The sequence below is a fragment of the Salmo trutta genome, unplaced genomic scaffold, assembly GCF_901001165.1.
Source record: "Salmo trutta unplaced genomic scaffold, fSalTru1.1, whole genome shotgun sequence".
NCBI classification, from domain to species: domain Eukaryota; kingdom Metazoa; phylum Chordata; class Actinopteri; order Salmoniformes; family Salmonidae; genus Salmo; species Salmo trutta.
The window spans coordinates 34,014-43,200 of NW_021823228.1; positions in this window are offsets into that span (position 1 = coordinate 34,014).

Sequence of the window (9,187 nt, forward strand, 5' to 3'; positions counted from 1 at the left end):
GAGAGAGGCATTGAGAGGAACATTCAGAGATTGAGAGATTTAGAAAGGGACATTCACTGATTGAGAGAAGAAGAGGGACATTCAGAGGTTGAGAGAAGAAGAGAGGGACATTCAGAGATTGAGCTGGGTGAAGCACTTAATTTAAAGCTTATTGTTCCTTAATTGTATATGAAAGATAGCATGCATCCCAAATGTCCCCCCTACTCCCTACATCAGGGATATTCAACTCCTACCCTACGAGGTCCAGAGCCTGCTAGTTTTCTGTTCTATCTGATAACGAATTGCACACCTGGTGTCCCAGGACTAAATCATTCCCTGATTAGAGGGAAACAATGAATAAAATGCAGTAGAACTGTCTTCCAGAGTTGAGTTGGAGAGCCCTACGTAGTGCACTACAGAGGGAATAGGGTGCCATTTGGGACGTAGGTTCATTTATTTTGGTTAAGCAAAGATCCCAACATCCTCCGAAAGAGTTTTAATCGTGGGAACAATCACCCTGCAAGCCATGGCTATATTATACATATTAAATTACTCTAAACGATTATATTATATTAGGAATAAAAGATTAGCTCAATTCTCTACATGAGCATGCTACTGTGTGCTCTCTCCCAGTGGGGTGGTGGGTGACTACACAGGGAAAGGGTTGGTTGTGAATAGGTTTGAAAATGTTTCTACATTTCCAAGTTTTCCAAAATAATTGAGATTTCCACATTGAGGAAATCCTTCTTCCAGGATTTATGGAAAACCTGGGAATTGTAGAAAATGACTGTAATTTTGCAACCCTTAGTTGGGAGGTTGTTGGTGGTTTATTTACGGGTTGGAAGACGGACGATGACATCAGTTTCTTTACTACTATTACTGCTGTCTGCCTGCCTGCCTGCCTGCCTGCCTGCCTGCCTGCCTGTCTGGTATAGACCCCGTTCACACCTAGGACTCTATTAAATCTGTAATCTGTATTGCTGAAGGTAGTGCGACCTAAATGAAAGGTAATTTCCCACTGAGCCGACATGCGTTGACCGTGAATGAAGTCTCTGCTGACACGGAAACATTGCCTTTACATTTCAATCACGCTGAACTTCAGCCATACAGATTGAACTCAGACCTTTAGGTTGCACAACTGATGTACAACGCATTTGACACAACGTTTGCGATACAATTTATATATTTTTCTAATACTTCATGCTGAAATATCCTCTGTTGTATCGCAACCGTTGTACCAAATGTGTTGTGCACCAGTTGTAGAGTGTGGGGTCGTATAGAGGAGAGGAAGGTTGTTAGCATTAGCTATTATAAGTGGTTATAAGCTATAGCTGTTGTAAGAGGTTATAAGCTCTAGCTGTTGGAAGAGGTTATAAGCTCTAGCTGTTGGAAGAGGTTATAAGCTCTAGCTGTTGGAAGAGGTTATAAGCTCTGGCTGTTGGAAGAGGTTATAAGCTCTAGCTGTTGGAAGAGGTTATAAGCTCTAGCTGTTGGAAGAGGTTATAAGCTCTAGCTGTTGGAAGAAGTTATAAGCTCTAGCTCATCACATACAGCAGTATACAGTATATGGCCAGGAGGGTTTCTAAAGCCTAATTCATACCGTACACAAAAACACAACGCAAGAACACAATTAGTTACTCAAAATCGCGATCCTGCGTAGTTGCGTTGAGTTACAAACTCCGGAGCTGCGCACATTTGCGTATTTTTGCTATGCAAGTACACAGAACAGCCATTTTGCAAATATGATGGCATTATTGTGTATGGTCCACATCAGACTCAACGCAGAGACATGTGACTGGTCCAAAGGAAGAAGAACAGGTAGCATGCTAGCAGATACCCATAGACTTCCAGGCATTGCGCTAATGCTAGTTAGCATCGGCTCACGAAACTACCTCTTAACTTCCTTCATACTAGACACAGAGACATTAAAATGGTATCCATGAGTTCATCTGACTCTGGGGAAGTAGATACAGGGCCTCATTGCCAAAATCCCCAAGTATCCCTATAATAATAATAATATAAATCAAAACAAACATGGTAATGACAAGCAACTAATTGTCTGCAATAGCACCCTGTTCCTAATAAAGTGCACTACCGCTTCTTTAGTGCTCTATTGTGGTCCAAAATAGTGCGCTTTATAAGGGAACAGGGTGCCATTCGGGGACGAATTAATTGTTTCTTAACTGGTTTTCAGACGAGGTGGTTTTTCTTACTGTTCTTACAATATATCAACAAACAACTTTTGCAGTGTTTTCAACATCTATCTATCTATCATGTCCTATTGCTCATCTGTTCAAGACCTCTCCTTTATGGCACTATGTTTTCAGAGAACAATTCTGGACATCAATACAGAATACAGATATAGAATTCTAGTCATCAATACAGAATACAGCTATAGAATTCTAGTCATCAATACAGAATACAGCTATAGAATGCTAGACATCAATACAGAATACAGCTATAGAATTCTAGTCATCAATACAGAATACAGCTATAGAATTCTAGACATCAATACAGAATACAGATATAGAATGCTAGACATCAATACAGAATACAGCTATAGAATTCTAGACATCAATACAGAATACAGCTATAGAATTCTAGTCATCAATACAGAATACAGCTATAGAATTCTAGTCATCAATACAGAATACAGCTATAGAATTCTAGACATCAATACAGAATACAGCTATAGAATTCTAGACATCAATACAGAATACAGCTATAGCTCTGACTGCTCTCCTTATTTGTTGGGCTAAGTTGCCCCTAAACACTGATCTTGGGAAGTTTTGCTAGCCTGGGTCCCACATCTCCCGTGTTATCTTGCCAATGTAACAGAGTGAGCTTCCTATCCTAACTCCCAGCAGTGTGAGGAAGGAAGCTATACTGTTAAGCAAGCCCAGTGAAACCTGTTACACCTACTCCATGGGTAACTCTCATTGTCAAGCCATTTGTGTGGGATGGCAATTCCATAATGAGTTGGCAAGAGAGCACAAACAGACTGGCACCCAGGCTAATACTTAGTATTATCACCTAGCCTGGGCATCAGTCTGGTTGTGCTAACATTCCACACCTTGTAGTGTGTTGTCATATGGCAAGGAGTGGTATGATGGCACAAACTGATCTGGGACCAGGCTTACTAAACACTTAAGAAGTGGGTGACAACCTGCACCTATATTTTAGCATGTTTCTGTTTTGCATCTGTCACAGATTGTTACTCCTTACATTGAAATGTCTTTTCTTCAGGGATTTTTTTTTTTTTTTGTTGATAGTTTGCTCTATGCTATCGGTCTAGTCATGTGGCTTTTCTCAATATATTAAGCTGATATGCAAAGTTGTTTCTCCTAAATATAACATAGCATTTTTGTTTTTAGATGATGGTGGGTATTTTACATCCTTGAAAGGACTTTAATAGTAAGGAGTTTGAACCCAGTCACAACAATAAGGAAATATGAGGCTCCAGTCAGAAGTAGTGTAATATATATATAGGGAATAGGGGAAGATTTGGGACGCACATTAGGGTTACACCCTTAGGGTTGAAATGTATTTAAGTACTTTTTTATTTGTATTTTATTACGAGAAAATCCTTGATTTCAAGCTGCTTCATGTGTTTGTGTCTTTGTAACGATGAAAGATAAAACCTTGCATTTTTCTCTGTATATTTGACGGAATACAGGAACAATGTAACTTGAGTTTGCATCCAAAATAGCAACCTATTCCCTATGCCCTACTTATGACCGGCTCTGGTCTAAAGTAGGGCACTAATATAGAGAATAGGGTGCCGTTTGGGACACAGAGAGAAAGTGACCGATCATCATCTTTACCTCGGCTGAGGGAATTTTCAGGGACTGTTTTTGACAATGCATCTTCATACCCGTTCAATACCTGTTTAATACTCGTTCAATACCTGTTTAATACTCGTTCAATACCTGTTTAACGTGTGCATACATGTAGAACACGCTGCCATCTATATACGATGAGTAGAAAACCGTCAACAGGGGATATGATACGTCCTGCTGTTGAAGGACGTTGGCCGTATGTATTGTATAGTTAAATGGAAACATGTTTATACCGCAAATAAATATTGAATAATCATTTTCTTTAACATGTGTAATCTGCTCTTATGTGGGGAAATGTATGGTGACAACAGGGTAATGTAATAACAGGGTAATGTAATAACAGGGTAATGTAATAACAGGGTAATGTGATAACAGGGTAATGTGATAACAGGGTAATGTGATAACAGGGTCATGTGATAACAGGGTCATATAATAACAGGGTCATGTGATAACAGGGTAATGTAATAACAGGGTAATGTGATAACAGGGTCATGTGATAACAGGGTCATGTGATAACAGGGTCATGTGCTTCAACAGGGTTATGTGCTTCAACAGGGTTATGTGATAACAGGGTCATGTGATAACAGGGTCATGTGCTTCAAAGAGGTAATGTGATAACAGGGTTATGTGATAACAGGGTCATGTGATAACAGGGTCATGTGCTTCAACAAGGTAATGTGATAACAGGGTTATGTGATAACAGGGTCATGTGATAACAGGGTCATGTGCTTCAACAAGGTAATGTGATAACAGGGTTATGTGATAACAGGGTTATGTGCTTCAACAGGGTTATGTGATAACAGGGTTATGTGGGTTACTGTAAGTGAGACCACATCAGGACTGTGGTTCCCATTTCACATGGTCACATGGTTTCAGAGTCATGTGATGGTGTTACGTCCAATGGCTCTTTCCATGTACCCCATCTAGTTCTAGACATGCTGATATACCCCATCTAGTTCTAGACATGCTGATATACCCCATCTAGTTATAGACATGCTGATATACCCCATCTAGTTCATGTTATAGACATGCTGATATACCCCATCTAGTTATAGACATGCTGATATACCCCATCTAGTTATAGACATGCTGATATACCCCATCTAGTTATAGACATGCTGATATACCCCATCTAGTTATAGACATGCTGATATACCCCATCTAGTTATAGACATGCTGATATACCCCATCTAGTTATAGACATCTGATATACCCATCTAGTTATAGACATGCTGATATACCTATCTAGTTTCTAGACATGCTGATATACCCCATCTAGTTCTAGACATGCTGATATACCCCATCTAGTTATAGACATGCTGATATACCCCATCTAGTTATAGACATGCTGATATACCCCATCTAGTTCTAGACATGCTGATATACCCCTCTAGTTCTAGACAGTGCTGATATACCATCTAGTTATAGACATGCTGAATACCCCATCTAGTTATAGACATGCTGTATACCCATCTAGTATAGACATGCTGATATACCCCATCTAGTTATAGACATGCTGATATACCCCATCTAGTTATAGACATGCTGATATACCCCATCTAGTTATAGACATGCTGATATACCCCATCTAGTTCTAGACATGCTGATATACCCCATCTAGTTCATGTTATAGACATGCTGATATACCCCATCTAGTTCTAGACAGCTGATATACCCCATAGTTGACATGCTGATATACCCCATCTAGTTCTAGACATGCTGATATACCCCATCTAGTTCTAGACATGCTGATATACCCCATCTAGTTCTAGACATGCTGATATACCCCATCTAGTTATAGACATGCTGATATACCCCATCTAGTTATAGACATGCTGATATACCCCATCTAGTTATAGACATGCTGATATACCCCATCTAGTTCTAGACATGCTGATATACCCCATCTAGTTCTAGACATGCTGATATACCCCATCTAGTTATAGACATGCTGATATACCCCATCTAGTTCATGTTATAGACATGCTGATATACCCCATCTAGTTCTAGACATGCTGATATACCCCATCTAGTTCTAGACATGCTGATATATCCCATCTAGTTCTAGACATGCTGATATAACCCATCTAGTTATAGACATGCTGATATACCCCATCTAGTTCTAGACATGCTGATATACCCCATCTAGTTATAGACATGCTGATATACCCCATAGTTCTAGACATGCTGATTACCCCATCTAGTTATAGACATGCTGATATACCCCATCTAGTTCTAGACATGCGATATACCCCATCTAGTTAGACATGCGATATACCCCATCTAGTTCTAGACATGCTGATATACCCCATCTAGTTCTAGACATGCTGATATACCCCATCTAGTTATGACATGCTGATATACCCCATCTAGTTCTAGACATGCTGATATACCCCATCTAGTTCTAGACATGCTGATATAACCCATCTAGTTATAGACATGCTGATATACCCCATCTAGTTCTAGACATGCTGATATACCCCATCTAGTTCTAGACATGCTGATATAACCCATCTAGTTCTAGACATGCTGATATACCCCATCTAGTTCTAGACATGCTGATATACCCCCTCTAGTTCTAGACATGCTGATATACCCCATCTAGTTCTAGACATGCTGATATACCCCATCTAGTTATAGACATGCTGATATACCCCATCTAGTTAAGACATGCTGATATACCCCATCTAGTTCTAGACATGCTGATATACCCATCTAGTTATAGACATGCTGATATACCCCATCTAGTTATAGACATGCTGATATACCCCATCTAGTTATAGACATGCTGATATACCCCATCTAGTTCTAGACATGCTGATATACCCCATCTAGTTATAGACATGCTGATATACCCCATCTAGTTATAGACATGCTGATATACCCCATCTAGTTATAGACATGCTGATATACCCCATCTAGTTATAGACATGCTGATATACCCCATCTAGTTCTAGACATGCTGATATACCCCATCTAGTTATAGACATGCTGATATACCCCATCTAGTTATAGACATGCTGATATACCCCATCTAGTTATAGACATGCTGATATACCCCATCTAGTTATAGACATGCTGATATACCCCATCTAGTTATAGACATGCTGATATACCCCATCTAGTTACAGACATGCTGATATACCCATCTAGTTCTAGACATGCTGATATACCCCATCTAGTTCTAGACATGCTGATATACCCCATCTAGTTATAGACATGCTGATATACCCCATCTAGTTCTAGACATGCTGATATACCCCATCTAGTTCTAGACATGCTGATATAACCCATCTAGTTATAGACATGCTGATATACCCCATCTAGTTATAGACATGCTGATATACCCCATCTAGTTCTAGACATGCTGATATAACCCATCTAGTTCTAGACATGCTGATATACCCCATCTAGTTCTAGACATGCTGATATACCCCATCTAGTTCTAGACATGCTGATATACCCCATCTAGTTCTAGACATGCTATATACCCCATCTAGTTCTAGACATGCTGATATACCCCATCTAGTTCTAGACATGCTGATATACCCCATCTAGTTCTAGACATGCTGATATACCCCATCTAGTTATAGACATGCTGATATACCCCATCTAGTTACAGACATGCTGATATACCCCATCTAGTTCTAGACATGCTGATATACCCCATCTAGTTTCTAGACATGCTGATATACCCCATCTAGTTTATAGACAATGCTGATATACCCCATCTAGTTCAGAGCTGCCTGATATACCGCCATCTAGTTCTAGACATGCGTGATATACCCCCATCTAGTTATAGACAATGCTGATAGACCCTCATCTAGTTATAAGTACAATGCTGATATACCCAATCTAGTATTAGACATGCTGATATACCCATCTAGTTCTAGAGAAATGCTGATATAAACCACCATCTAGTTCTAGACATTCTGGATATACCCCATCGAGTGTCTAGACCATGCTGATAGACCCCATCTAGTGATAGACATGCTGATATAACCCCATCTAGTTATAGACAGTGCTCGTGACTATACCACCCATCTAGTTATAAGACATGCTGATATACCACCATCTAGTTCTAGACATGGCTGATATACCCCATCTAGTTATAGACATGCTGATATATACCCATCTAGTTTATAATTACCATCTAGTATGAGACATGAGGATATACCCCCCATTAGTTCTAGACATGCTGATAGAAACCCATCTAGTTCTAGACATGCTGATATACCCCATCTAGTTCTAGACATGCTGATATACCCCATCTAGTTCTAGACATGCTGATATACCCCATCTAGTTCTAGACATGCTGATATACCCCATCTAGTTCTAGACATGCTGATATACCCCATCTAGTTCTAGACATGCTGATATACCCCATCTAGTTATAGACATGCTGATATACCCCATCTAGTTACAGACATGCTGATATACCCCATCTAGTTCTAGACATGCTGATATACCCCATCTAGTTCTAGACATGCTGATATACCCCATCTAGTTATAGACATGCTGATATACCCCATCTAGTTATAGACATGCTGATACCCCATCTAGTTATATAGACATGCTGATATACCCCATCTAGTTATAGACATGCTGATATACCCCATCTAGTTCTAGACATGCTGATATACCCCATCTAGTTCTAGACATGCTGATATACCCCATCTAGTTATACATGCTGATACCCCATCTAGTTATAGACATGCTGATATACCCCATCTAGTATAGACATGCTGATTACCCCATCTAGTTCTAGACATGCTGATATACCCCATCTAGTTCTAGACATGCTGATATACCCCATCTAGTTCTAGACATGCTGATATACCCCATCTAGTTATAGACATGCTGATATACCCCATCTAGTTTAGACATGCTGATATACCCCATCTAGTTATAGACATGCTGATATACCCCATCTAGTTATAGACATGCTGATATACCCCATCTAGTTAGACATGCTGATATACCCCATCTAGTTATAGACATGCTGATATACCCCATCTAGTTCTAGACATGCTGATATACCCCATCTAGTTCTAGACATGCTGATATACCCCATCTAGTTATAGACATGCTGATATACCCCATCTAGTTATAGACATGCTGATATATACATCTAGTTCTAGACATGCTGATATACCCCATCTAGTTCTAGAGTTGCTGATATACCCCATCTAGTTATAGACATTGGTATACCCCATCTAGTTCATGTTATAGACATGCTGATATACCCCATCTAGTTCTAGACATGCTGATATACCCCATCTAGTTCTAGACATGCTGATATACCCCATCTAGTTCTAGACATGCTGATATACCCCATCTAGTTCTAGACATGCTGATATACCCCATCT